The sequence below is a fragment of the Alexandromys fortis genome, unplaced genomic scaffold (assembly GCF_014885135.2).
Source record: "Alexandromys fortis isolate MF-2015 unplaced genomic scaffold, M_Fortis_MF-2015_v1.1 scaffold_5, whole genome shotgun sequence".
NCBI classification, from domain to species: domain Eukaryota; kingdom Metazoa; phylum Chordata; class Mammalia; order Rodentia; family Cricetidae; genus Alexandromys; species Alexandromys fortis.
Genome location: NW_026067924.1, coordinates 21,024,031 through 21,039,350, shown reverse-complemented (window position 1 = coordinate 21,039,350; position 15,320 = coordinate 21,024,031).

The window sequence follows — 15,320 nt, the reverse complement described above, 5'->3', positions numbered from 1 at the left end:
TAATCCATTCCACCTTAGCTACTTGGATGCCGGGAAACGCAGAGGCAACAGAGAAGTGCTGGGGAGGGGGGTCAGTGGAGAGAAGGACAGAGAAACTCAACACTGTCTAAGAAGATGTAGTTGAATCACACTTGTACAATTTTTAAATGACTATTAGAGATTGTCGTCTATTGAAGGCAGAGCCAGGTAATTATGCTCTTGTTCAACGGAAGAAAATCAAAACTGTGACTGTATCACAGCACAGTGAAAAGCATGAGATAGAATCAGTCTGTCCGAACCATGGCTCCAGGCACTAATGTGTTACAGCTCTAGTCTATGGCAGGGGAGGCTCAGGCAAATCATTTCCTACTTAATTAGCAGTCTAATGGCTCAGTCTTTCTGGTAACAGGCTTAGTTAAAGCTCAGTCTTCCTTGCCACCAAATTTCCCTGTATATTAAAGACAACACACCTGGAAAAAAAAAAAAGATGCTGAAACTTTCAACTTCAAATTTCAGATTGGCATAAGTCAAAAGGACTCCAGGGAAGGATAGTTTAAGAAAAAGTAAGAACTGCATATTTCCACATCTGTTTTCAATAAGACTTATGTCAAATAATTTTATTATTTGACAAAAGCAATCCACAGAATTACGTTGTTTTTTTCAAGAATGCCTTGAAATGTCATTAAAATTCACCTATGACCACATACACATAACATAACACCTGTCCAGAGTGTTAGATCAAATGAGAAAACAGGGCCCAAGGCCTCATGAGTAGAAAGAAATTTGTCATGCTGCAGGAGCGAGCTGCAATACTGATGCCTATCTGAGCATTCTTGTTTCCACCAACCAGAGAAACTGTCGACTTCCATCTTGACACCAGGCAGGAAATGGGTCTGCTAAAATACCCTTCCTGTTAATACAATTGAAACATATCCCCAGAAAAGCAGAGATAAAAAAAAATGTCTGAGTAGTCAGATGAGAGCCATCCTTAGACTAGTAAGAAAACGGCAGCGTGGGACACAGCTGAGAAAGCAAACTTACAGAAGGAGACAGAACCTGAAGCAGTGCAAGCTTTTTGGTCAAGTACTTTTATCCCTTTGAGATTACTGAAGATTTAAAAAAAAAATACACAGGTGAAGACACATTATTTGGAAGTAGTCCTACATGGACCTCCAGTTTTTCTGAACATCTTGCTAGGTCTGTCAAGAATAATAGCAATTACCTCTGTTTGCAAAGGTTATTTACCAGGGTTATGCTTAAAGCAAGCAACTCTGAAGAGTGAAGTGATGTCTCCTGTCTAGGACAGAGTGTAAGCTTGGTGACTGCCTAGACAGCAGCCCTTCCTTGCCTCAGTTTCTTCTAGTTCTTAAGACACTTCACACTTAGGACACAGGTCTCAGATGATTTGAGCTGGATAGGACATGAAAGCCTCCTTCCTGTAGTCTAGCTCCATGTTATCAGAAAATACTATGCAAGTTGACAAGGAAGAGAAGCAGATAACAGTACTACCCAACTGCAACACCATGGCCAGCATGGCATGATGTCAAGAAAAGTCTTAATAAGTGACACTCACAGGGTGGTAATAAAGAGCTACCAAATTGAACTTAAGGTTCACTCACCAGGAGGAAAATCATGCCTGCTACCAGAAACCTAGACAACACCCCAGGGCTCTGAGGTCATGAACCTTAGAGAAGAATCTGTTGCTGTCACTTTACTAAACCAGCACAACTCCTTATTATGTTCTAAATATTTTTTTTCAGTATAACTTCTTACCATGTTTTAAATAAAATGTGTTTTAAGATACAAAGCTCAAAACAAGGTGTTTTAAGATATACAAATGAAAGTTATTAAGGTGTGTACCTGCAAGTGCTAAAGGTCTAAAGACAAAAGCAAGCTAACAGATTTCTCTCTCACTATTCATGAGGCATCCAAGTCAGTGTTAAAGAACTTTATTTCCTTCTTCTCTTCTCTTCTCTTCTCTTCTCTTCTCTTCTCTTCTCTTTCTTTCTTTCTCTTTCTTAATGAACTATTAATTAAAATAAAATTGCATCATTTTCCCCTCCTTCTCCTCCATACAATATCTTCCAAGTAACAGCTATCTAATTTCTTCCTTGGAGTCCATATTAGACCATGCACATGCTTTTTTGGTAAAAATTTTCTATTTGGCCGGGCGGTGGTGGCGCACGCCTTTAATCCCAGCACTCGGGAGGCAGAGGCAGGCGGATCTCTGTGAGTTCGAGACCAGCCTGGTCTACAAGAGCTAGTTCCAGGACAGGCTCCAAAACCACAGAGAAACCCTGTCTCGAAAAAAAAAATTTTTCTATTTGACTGAGGCTACTTGGGAGACATAAAGCATTGTTTTTACATTTTTATTATCAATAGCAAAACCTATATCCACCCCCCATACAGAGAGAGAGAGAGAGAGAGAGAGAGAGAGAGAGAGAGAGAGAGAAACTACAATTCATATCCAAACAACAATAAGATATGCAATTAAAAATCACAGACTCTGAACATTTCCAAGCTCAAAGCACCTCATGATACATTCTCAATTACCATCAACATTTTGTTTCTCAAAAAGGAAAATAAAACCAGGGGTGATGATTCCAACTTGCAAAGAATGAAGCTTTAGAAATGTTCCTGTCCATATCAGTCCAGTTTTCCTCCCCTGCACCTGTGAGAAAACACCTTGGGAATGTCAATATCACTGGGAGAGAGTCCAACAAGATAATTTGATACCTCAATAATATAACATTCTTCCTAAGCACATACCATGAGACTATACATGCTAAGAGTTGCTTCAAGCCTTTTCTATTTTTTTTATTTGGATAACAAATAAGTATTATGGGGGACTTCTGGACAAGACTTAAGCCTAGAAACCATGTTGAAAGTATTAGCTGATTACAGTTAGTGAGCCAAAGGCAACAGGATCATTTTGTTTCTCCATTAGATTCTCATCCAATTACCAGAATCTAAATGATTAACATCTTAACAACTTTCCTCTATCATCTGTGTTAGTTTATTTTCTATTGCTGGGATAAAACATACCTGAGTGATATAATACTCTCTCTTGCTCTCTCCCCTTCTGTTCATACCTTTTATTGTCTTAAATACACACAAACACACACACACACACACACACACACACAAAGAGAGAGAGAGACTATCTATATTGTTTTTCTCTCCCTTTTCCATACCCCTTCCTCTTATTATTACACATCTTTACCCACCGCTTTTAGTCTACCGTTAGCTAAAACTCCAACTCTATCCCCATATTGCCTTTTGCCTCTATCAGTTGCACTTTTATTTATGTCCCTTTTGTCTGTGTCCCATCTAGTAACCTAATAATAATCACAATTCTCACTGTGCTTGTTTGTCTTTTCTTTTGCTTTCTATTCATACCTATAACAACCAACGTACTAGTATAGACAGTCTTTTTGGAGTCCACTTATTTCTAAAGCCAATGATTATTTAACAAGTATCTGTCTTATATTATCTGTTACTCTAGTATCAGAATGGCTTAACTGTTGGATAGTTACTATTGCCTTGAACAGTATTAACCACATAGGTGTTAACATGAGATAGAGTCTGGTGCATGAAACACAAGTCTACCAAAGAAAACATTATAACTGTACTGAAATCTAATCTGATATAAATTAAAAGCAATAACAACAAAATTATTCAACTCTAACCACATAGAGGCATATCCTCACTGCAGAAACAGTAACCTGAAAATCAAGACAACACATACCTCCAAAAGTTACCAGCCCCATAGTAATGGCCCCTAAATAAAAGAGTTCATTGAAATTCCTGGCACACAAGTCAAAAGAATGATTATAAAAATGTCCAGACAACTCAAAGAGCACATAAATATTTTCCCTAAGAACACAAACAAGTAACTGGATGAAATAAGGAAATCAATTCATGATATAAAATTAGAATTTAGTAAAGGGATAAGAATACTAAAGAAAGACTAAGTCAGAATTGTAATGGGAATGTAAACTATAGAGGTCAAATAAGCCCCACCAATAATACAGATCAAACAGAAGATCCAATACCAGGGTTTGAAGGGGAAATAGAGGAAACTGATCATTCAGTTGAAGTCAATGATATTTTTTTAAATTGTATGGATTGAATATGTAAGATTTTCTGACATTATAAAAAGGGAAACCATATGAATTGTAGGCATGAAAAAATAAGAAATTAATATAAATGTGCATAAAATATTTTAATAAAATAATAGAAGAAATTTTCCTAATGTTGGGAAAGAGATTCCCTTAGAGATAGAAGAGGTATATGGAACACCAAATGGAAGAACTGAAAAACAAACTCATCATACTATATAATTACTAAAAAACTAAGCATAGGGAAAAAGAAAGAAATATGATGGTTACTGCAAGGGAGAAGGGCTAGGTCACATCTAAGGTGAGATTCTCAGGATAACTACTGTCTCTGCAACCAAAACCATCAAATCAAAAGGGCTTGGAATGATGTATTTCAAATACTGAGAAACTATAATTATAAACTTATACTAATATACCCAGAAAAACTATCTATCATAACTAAAAAACTAAAGAAAAACTTTCCATGATTAAAATAGATTAACAGCATTTAAGACCATCAATTCAAGCCTAAAAGGCTACTGAAGGACATGCTTTGATCTAAAGATAAGACATAGACTCAAAAGACAATAGGATGTAACATTAATGCCATTAAAATCATTAAGCAAAAGAGGAAGAAGAAATCCACAGACACTACAGTATCAACAAAATGAAAGAAACCAGAATATCTTTCAATAGTAATTTGGAATAGTAATGGTTTCACTTCCCATACCAAATGATACGTACTAACAGAGTGATTGAAAAACACTGTCATTTTTTTCTGCCTCCAAGAAACAAATCTCATCATCTAAAATAAACACTGTCTTAGCATGAAAGGATGGAAAAAGAATGTCCAAGCAAATGGAACCAAGAAGCAAGTAGCTGTCACTTTTCTAATATCTGATAGACTAGACTTTAAGACAAATATAGTAAGAAGAGATTAAAAGGTTTGTGCTGATCAAAAGAATAAAACATCAAGAGGCAAATATAATTCTAAAGGTATAAGCAACAAACAGGCTCATGCAATTTCATTAAAAATAGTTGTAAATATAAAGTCACAGATTAATGCCAACACAGTCAACACAGTAGTAGTGGGAACATCATTGGACAGATCAACTGTACAAAAGAGAAACATTGAAATTAAATGTTAGCATAGATCAGATGGACCTAAGAGACCTCTATAGAGTATTCCCCCTGCCAAAATTCCAAAGAATATATTCTTCTTATTAGCCCATAGGACTTTTCTAAAATAAAGCTCATATTAAGATACAAAAGAAGTCTCAACAGAATTGAAATAGCATTCTATGTTCTTTCTGACCACGATTGGATAAAATTCACAGCTAGTAAAAATGCAAAAAGGAAGTGACTGCGGGAAACCTCAAACAGGACATCTGCACCACACATGCCCACTCACAAAGGTAAGAGATTGTCACTAGGGTGCTAGGGGGTGGGAGTTTAGGAGACATGCTTTGGGGGAGACTTCTGTGAAACTGTTGGGCGTCACATAGCAAATACACCACAAAATCCTCCTAGAAGCTATAGTCAGCTGCACAAGACTGCGCAGAATCAAGTCTTTCAACATTCCAGTGATGGGGGGAGGATGTCCCACAAGTCTATCAACATTCCAAAGGTGGAGAGGAGGGTGTCTCACAAAGCACACCTATAGGTGAGAAACTTTGCTTTGTGATACTTGCTTGCTAGGGGAGATAGAGTTATTTTTCTTCAAGACATGACCCTTGATAGGTTGGCCACCCTTCAGTGGACAGTTCTATCACAGTGCATGTATAGACGGCATTAGTTGAAGTCTGTGGGCTATCTAAAAAAAGGACACAAATTTGGTAGGGGACATGTAGATGGGGACAATGTGGGAAGCATCGGAGGGGAATGAGAATTGGAATTCTCAAAATACATTGTGGGGTGTGTGTGTGTGTGTGTGTGTGTGTGCGTGTGTGTGTGTAAAATTTTCAAGGAATATTATATTTTAAAGAAGAAAAATGAGTTATATCAACTGAACCACTACACTTGCAGAAAATATAAAATTTTCATTCAGATACAAGTATGGACCTAATAGGAAATGATTTAAGACTGTAATCATTTATCTAACTTCTGTTTCAAACATATTGAAACAGAACTCTAAAATACAAACCAGGTAAATGTTGGAGACGGTCTTCATTTCTCTGGAGTGATTCTTTGTCTTAAGTGCCGACTGACTTAAGGATTCTTGAAAGAATGGGGAAGGTCAAAAAGACCACGTGCTGTGTTTGGACTTGAAAAACTGGAACAAGCAGGCAATCTGTAGAGTCTTTTTGGAAATCAGGAACACAACATTAAAAGTCCTTTGATCCCTGTGGATGTATACTGATACCCACAGTCGCGTGAGCTGGGCTCACTTGACCAGCTAGAGGAGGAGTCAGGAGACAATCATACTATACCTGAACATCTCCTGGAAGAGCTGCTTGGATCAACATGATTGTAAGGAGCTGCTGTGGACATTTCTTAGGTAAGGGATTGTGGAAAGAGACTGTAAGTTCCTTTTGGTCTGGGAAGCTGTTAGAGGGAGGGTGAGCTGTGTCCTTCAACAGGTATGCCAAGGTCCTCTGCAAGTGGGTCTTGTTGCTTGAGGTTTTGCTGCCAAGAACATGTTTTCTTTCATGTCTTTCAGCCATTTTGGAGACCTCTGTTGAGAGTTTTCTGTTTAGGTCTGTACTCCAATTTTTTATTTGGGTTATTTGTTGTTTTGATGATCAATTTCTTGAGTTCTTTGTATATTTTGAGGTCAACCCTCTGTCCAATGTGGGGTTGGTAAAGATCTTTTCCTGCTCTGTAGGTAGCTATTTTGTCTTGTTGACTATGTCCTTTGCTTTACAGAAGCTTTTCTGTTTCAGGAGGTCCCATTTATTAACTGTTTTTCTCAGTGTCTGTGCTACTGGGGTTACATTTAGGAAGTGGTTTCCTGTGCCAATGCGTTCAAGTGTATTTCCCACTTTCTCTTCTGTGAAGTTCAGTGTGGCTGTCTTTATGTTGAGGTCTTTGATCCAGCTTCACATTCAGCTCTGATGACAAAATGAGGTTCAGATCCAGTTTTCATAGCTGACTTGGCAAGCACCGTTCCATTCAGTTCAACTTCAAGGGCAAGAGGAGAGGTCTTCACAAATTATTTATTGTGGCATCTCTAAATATTGATCACTTGAGCCAATCTCCTGTAGACCTTGATGTAACACTGTAAAGACTCAAAGACAGCCAAAAAGAGGAACATATTCTAAACTTTATCAAGCCCATTATTTAATTTAAAAATGTTAGGTTCAAGAAACAACAACAACAGCAAAAACTGGGCTGTGGTGGGCTACATGCAAATACATTAAATGTAAATTATTAAAATACACTTTCTTTATTAGAGATATATACCATTTCCAATTTTGCTGTACTCACTTATTTAAACATTAGACTCCTTACTAGGGAAGAATGAACTAGAGAATATGCTTTGTGTTCATGTTCCTATATGAGAAGTCATTATGGCTTATAGTCACAAATTCTCACAATAGGAAGAGGATATAGGCAAGGCTTTCCAGATGGTTCCGGTACAGTTATTCACTGTCAAGTCTGATGATTACTTGAATTTGGTTCCTGAGCAGCCACATGGTAGAAAAGTAGAATTGACTTCCACAAATGGTCCAACATTCACACATGCATGAATATGCACAAACACACACACACATTAATAAAACTAATAAATTTTGTAAAAAGCCACATAGCCATAATTTATACAAGTACTTCTTCAGCTTCAGTTTTATTTGAGGGTGGAGATATACAGGACTGGGAAGCAGGAAGAAGATTATTTTATTTAACTGCTTGGGTGTGAGGGGATTTGGTTATCAGTTTCCTCTGAAATGCATTGTGTTCTGAGGGATTAAGAGCCCGTTCTCCTCGTCATTAAGTGGGGTTTATGTGGTTCTCCCATTACTTAGACATGAATCTAGCGAGCTGAAATAACATCTCATGATCCAATCTCAACTTTCTTCTTTCCAGCTGTGAAAGGATAACATCCCCACCTCATGATCTTGGCAGCACCCTTCCTACACTGCTAAGATTCACCTCTGACCTTTGCGGAAAATGGCTCTCAGGCAGTAAAGGAGTCTAGAGGCATGGGCAAGTAAACAGGGAAATCCTTTTTCACCCATCTGGACAACAGATAAATCATCCAAGTAACACCTACCTTGTGCTTTATGGATCTTGAGCTAAGAGAAGGCTGTGATGGGAAATGTTTAAGATCTCATTATGCTAAGCAACAAATTCTACAAAATACGGTGAAATCAAAGAACGATGAGTTCTGGTGGAGCCTGGAGCACATTGTCTGAGAATGGACAAAGTGTTACAGATTTTGTAGTAGGAGTTTTTAATCAACACAGTATGTAGTATTGGTGAGGTGCAGCTCATGAAGAGCATACATGGCTTTCACCTCCCATTTTCAAATGGAATCAATAACTCACAGTATCCATGCACGTGGTTTGCTTTTGTATGAGGTTTTTTGTGTGTGTGCTTTAAGATTTTAAAATGTTCTTATTTGTCTTTCAAAAGTAAAACGGACCATTTGTTCAAGCTTAAAGCAACTAGAAGTACTTTTTAATTTGCTTCAATTGTTTTAGGTGAATCTGTGAAACATTTAGAGAAACATCACATGCCACTCAATATATAGATCCATGGAGCTGACAATAACCATGCTAATGTGAAACAAGCTAGTTTGAAAATCACTAAATATTTATCTCTCTTACCATAGTGGTTGATGGGGATAGGACTGAAGTGAATCTATGAGGAGAAGGAAAAGATGGAGGAAGATGACAGGTGGATATGAATGCACAAGCCAAAGTTGTAGACATTGCTGTGTTGGTTCTAAACACATCTCAACCAAAGACAAGGCAAGATATAGTTAACTCCATAGTTTCTAGATTTAGAAAAAAAAGAGGAAGAAATGTTAGGTGGTGTCATTAAAAAATTATTCATCTAAGTCCTAAAGACAAGGATAATGTCTCCTCTAAAAATAAAGGGCCTCATCGAAACTCAATCCAATTTAGGTAAATTGTAAGACCAAGGATGAAGTTTTTTGTCTGTCTAGCTCGACTGGAAACATGGATGGGAATTTAGACAACTCGGTTGTTAAGGCTGTTTTAATATTGCCTTTACTGGGAGGCCAAGGAAGGCTATGAAAGTCTCACATCGTTGAGGTATTTCAAGGCAGATCCATCGGCCTACACCATATTATTTCAACTACAGTGTGTGGATGAGGGAGCAGCAATTACTCTCTTTCCATTTCTTAGCTGGCAGGCTTTGGGAGGGAATGCAGACACACTTCATCAGAAGACATATCTGGCACATAAAGAATTGTCTATACACTACGCTAGGTTTCTGCACTCTCTCCATTGACTCCCAATTTCAGTTGTCTCCCCAAGTACTCTTTCCCTCCATCACCCCCACCTGATCCCTCCTGCTCCCATCCCCACCTGTTTCCAGTCCACCCGAGAAATCTATTCTCTTTCCCCTTCCCAGGGTATCTTGCCTTTACCCTCCTTGTTACATAGCCTCTCTGGGTCTATTGGCTGTAGAATGTCTATCCTTTACTTAACAGCTAACTTCCCCATATAAGTGAGTTCACACCATGCTTGTCTTTCTGGGTTACTTCAATTGGGACAATTTTTCTAGTTCCATCCATTTGTCTGTAGATTTGATATCAGTATTTGTTTTGAGTTTTTTTATTTGTTTGTTTGTTTTGTTTCTATATGTAGCTTCAAACTCATAGAGATCATCCACCTGCCTCTGCCTCCTGAGTGCTGGGATTAAAGGCACGTGCCACTACCGTCCAGCAATGTCATTGTTTTTAACAATTGATAATACTCCATTGTTTTTAACAATTGATAATACTCCATTTTCTTTATCCATTCTTCTAGCTTGTTTACAGTTAGTTACTGGGTATTATGAATAAAGCTGCTTTGAACATAGTTGAGAAAGTGGCGTTGCTATAGGATGGAGTATCCTTCAAACTCCCTGGAATCTACAAGAGTGACCCTAACAAAGACTCCTAGTAATGGGGGATATGGTGCCTGATCTGGACATCTATAACCAGGCATGGCTTCCAGCAATGGGACTGGGACATGAACCCAGACACAAAACCATCAACCTACCATCTGTCCTACCTACAAGATGTTCTGGGATAATGGTGGCACAGAACTCATGGGAGTGGCCAACTAATGACTAATCCAATTGAGGCCCACATCATGAGAGGGAGCCCTTACAGAACGCTGTCTAGATGACCAGGAACAAAATGCTGGAGATATGAGACACCCAGTATAGAACTAAACACAACTGGCAAAATTTTAAAAAATGAAAAGAAATCAATGAAATGATTTCTAATTATATTCTGCTACTCATAGATCAGTACCTAGCCCAGTTATCATTAGAGAGGCATAATCCATCAATTCATGGGAGCAGATGCAGAGATCCACAGTCAAATACTTCATATGGAAAAACAGAAAATCCTGGATATTGAAAACAATCCTGTACAAGAACAGAACTTCCAGAGGTATCATCATTCCTGGTTTGAAGTTCTACTACACAGCTATATAAATAAAATTGGTATGGTATTATCATAAAAATAGACAGGTGGATCAATGGAATCAAATCAAAGACCCTGACATAAATCCACATACCTGTGAACACCTGATTTTTTGACAAAGAAGCCAAAATTATACAATTGAAGAAAGAAAGCATCTTTAACAAATGGTGCTGGCATAACTGGATGTCAGCATGTAGAATGACTTTTGGGGATTCATTCCCCATTCTGAGTTGCCTCACTCAACTTTGAAACAGGGGGAGGAGCTTGATCCTAGCTCAACTTGATGTGCCACGCTTTGTTGACTCCCATAGGAGCCCTATCCCTTTCTGAGTGAAGATGGAGACGGAGTGGGGAGGTAGGAAAAAAGTGGGGAGAGGGGATAGGAGAGGAGGAGGATGGAAGGGAAACTGTGGTCAGTATGTAAATATGTAAAATAAATGAAAAAAATGTTTTTACATGACCCCAAAATATCTCTGATTCCTGGGTACAAAACCAAAAATACTTGAAAACAGAATGAGCCCATATATATATATGAAAGTAATTGAAATAATCAATAATTATGTAAGCTGGAATTGGTGCAATATACAAAACAGACTTTATAAAACCGTAAGACTAAGATAGAATAATTGTGTTTCTGTGATGTGTAGAATTTTCCAGAACCCTTGTAGCTGTTGCTTTAATGGTTTGTCAGTTTCTCCTTGGCCTTCATTACAAGGAAGGGAACTAGAAATAAACTTACCTCCAGATGATCCTCCTGGAAACCTGCCTGAAACAGTGGCATGTGGATGTGAAAATAAACATACTGCCCAGATAGGGAAGAACAGTTTCCAGGAGTTGATCCATGACGCATCTATCTAACAAGAACACCGAACTCAGTCACATTCCTTATCAAAAGTCAACCTGGAGCCATTGTGTGATCAGCCCAGGAAAAGCCAAGTCACCCACCCTTTTCCCATTGAATCACATACTGTTTTCACGACATTGACTGACTTTTGCTGTCTAGAGTTACCCACTGGCAATACAAGTGTGCTGTTTTCTCAGGCAGAATTCACTGTTTCTGATGGGATGTTCTTTCAATGAACCCATGAGAAGCAGCTGGGCGGGGTGGGGGAGAGATTATCTGTGAACAAGACCTGTTGAATTATATATTGCTCAATCTGAAGGACCTAGAGACACCCACTATCTACCTGAAGCCCTCAGTGCAGCAAGTATCCTGTGTCCCTTCTATCTTGGACTTTGACTGTGTTTGATAAGCTGAGTTTTCTGTTATCGAGCCCTTCTTCAGTGTTATAAAGTATGAGATAAAGTACAATCTAAGGAATGACACACATGGCGAAATGGGCTATTAATTTCAAATCATTAAAACAAGAAACAGATGACAACCCTGAAAGTGAGAAGTTTTCTGAGCAAAAGTTCACATCTCACCATTGGCAAGGAGATGGCTAAAACAACCCTACATGGTTGTAAAGTCCTCACTTACAGAATATCCATGCACTGAAAGGCAGTTCAACTTTCAAAAGACAATTAAATGGAATTTGATTAACTTTACATGGGATTCTTCATGTATTTCTAAATATTTTAAATCCACTGTGCAATTTAAAGTGACCCAATATCAAGAGTATGTGGGAGGGGGGATTGACAAGAATCCTATCCAATTACTGTAAGCCACTATAGAATTATTGCCTAATAACCCATGTATGTGCACTCTACTTTCTCTCTTGAGAAAATATTCTAATCTTTTAGGTGTAAACAAACATTCAGCTTCAGAATTCTTGTGGTAATACTTCTCAGAATTGCCTGCTAAACTAACTGCCGCACAGCTAGTGATGTGTGTGTCCATCTGAAATGCATGTTTGTGGACTAATGCATTGGGTTTAGGGGGAAACAACATGATGGCATGCTAACACATAGACACAGACACACATATGCACACATTAATATATAGATAACATAATACTGAAAATTGTATTAAAATAGAGAAGACGTAGCATAAAGATTAGGTAAACAAACAAAAGGACACTCCAAATGCTTCCGAGGGGATGTGTCATTTATTTGGCATGTTTATCTTCTAAACATTTTTGTGATTAAAAATGTGCATTCTCGGAATTTCTAACATGTTTATATCTATGAGTCATTTGAAAGTACTTAAAGTATCTGCAATGCATATACATTGTGTAGGAACTTTTTATAGTTTTAAAGATATTATTTGAAACTAAGCAAAATAGAATTTGAGACTAATGGCTTGGATGAAGTTCTCCTTACAAGTACTGATGTCATTTACACTCCATGGCTTATGGAGTTATAAACCCATGAGGAAACAGAATAACACAAACACAAGTTCTACATAATTCAAGTCCTAACTTTGAAAGAAATTGGAGATCACCATGAGGACCAGCCTTTGGGAGCAAATGAGGCGCTCTGGTCTTTGTAGGGGGGATGTTTTCTCCATTTCCCAAAGGGGTCATAAGCTAGTGGAGACCACAGGCAATCAAGCAATGAGGTGTCAAAGACTTCTGGGAGACAAGAACCAGGGTTGACACTAAGTTCCTGTGTGGTTGACAGTCTAATTGTCATAAACCATACAATGATGGAGAAAGTCATCCAACATAAGTTCTTTGTGAAGCATCTTGCAAGTTCCTAAAACCATGATCATGGTATCAATTCTTTCAAATATTTCATGATGTTTCTATGATCATTAGTTGAAAGAAAGAAATAGTTAACAAAGAGAGAACTAAACTGTAAAATATATGTTTTCCTTGGCGTTCAGTTATTTATACAGCATGATGGGTCCTATTAAGAAATTCTGGGCTTTTCAGGTTGATTTTAAAAAGCAGACAAGCTGAAAAGCATGGCTTATGGTTTTCCAGTATGAAAGAAAATGTGAATTAATACTTTTCCATAATTAAACTGTCATTGGAGGCATATTTCCTAGCAAAGAAGCTCCCTGGATTCCCACTGGATACATGCTATCATTCTTTATAATTTTACCAAGAGCTCAATTACTGAACTTGGGTCTCTGTACAAGCAATAAGTAAAGACAGAGGTGAAGGGGTATAAACTGCCCAACGGAGCACTGATGTCTCTCTTCAACACATAGAAAGTCCCTTAGAAAAAAGGTTAGGAAATGAGATTTGCAGGAAACTTTGGTTTAATCTTTGTGAACTGATAAAATGATTGAGTAGAGACCCATGAAAAAGACTGTGCCAATCATCTTTATATCATTATAGCAAAGGCCTATGATAATCAACTTTGAAATAACAAGGATGTAGTTTAACTTAAAGTATCACAAATGCAATACCCTGCTGTTTTGGAATCATCGGCAAGGCACCCAGCCTTTGTAGGCATACCACAGTGGAGCACATATGTTTATCTCGTGGCCCAAAAAGAAAAGAGTAAAACTGACGGATAGAAAGGGCCTAAAAACTAGTTATTTCTTTTAAAAAATGCCCTTAGTGACCAAAGAAACCACCTAAGTCCCACATCTTAAAGTCGCTACCACTTCCCAGTAAAACTATGACTGATGACCAAGTGTTATGGTCTGAATGTGATCTGTCTCCATAGGTTAATGAACTTGAACACTTACTTGGCCCTCCAATTACAGCACTGTTGGGGGATATTACAGAATCTTTCAAACACAAGGTCCAGTTACAGCCACTGAAAGCAGGGCTTCAGGTTGATGCCTACCTCTAGTTATATTCCATTTCTCTGTCTCCTCCTGGCCCATTGGCTTTTGAGAGACTCCAGCACACATTCCCTCAAACAAGAATAAAGAGATTCCTGTCTCAATAATGAGCTGAAATGCTCCAGAAACCAAGAACCAGAGCAAGTATTTCCTTCCCTAATTCGTTTCTGTGAACTTTTAATATGGGTTTCTAGAGTAAGGTGGATATCCAAGCCAATACATAGACTTTAGAAGTTTAATTAAGGAAAATACATTAACAATAATAACAACAATAATGAATAATGACAAGCAGCCAGAATCCAATCTCCAGAGGTTCTATATTATATTATAAATACTATTTTAAAGATCTTTTTCATACAATATATTTTATCATGTTCCTTCCCCTCCTCCCACTCCTCCAAGATTATTCTACCTTCCTTATCCACCCCTCTTTATGCTCCCCTGATTCCAGTGTAGGTAAAATGTGATATTTCAGCTACCTGCTCTTGTTCTGTGGCTGCCTTGCCTGTTGTCATGCATTCTCCACGATGATGGGTTTTAACCCCCTGGAAGTATAAGCCAAAGCAAACCCTTTGTCTCTGAAGTTGCCTTTTGTTAATGTATTCTATCACAGCAAAAGAAAATCATGGGGGGGGGGCAGCAAACAGAATTCAAAGAGAGACAAAGAGTAGTAACAGTACAATAAAAATTAAAAGCCAAATAAGTGAAATAGATAATTAAAAAATAGATAAAAACCAACCAAAGCAAAAGCTGGTTCTTTGGAAAGTTTGTCCTTTGACTAACGAATTTAACAGAACTTTAACCAAGTCTGACCATGTTGACCAAGAATTTAAAAAACAAAACTCAAATTACTAAAATTTGCATGTCAAAGAGGGAATATTCTAATGTACTTTAAATTCTGTGGCTGTAGTGGTTTGAACAGTAATGCTCTCCATAAGCTCATAGATTTGAATGCTCC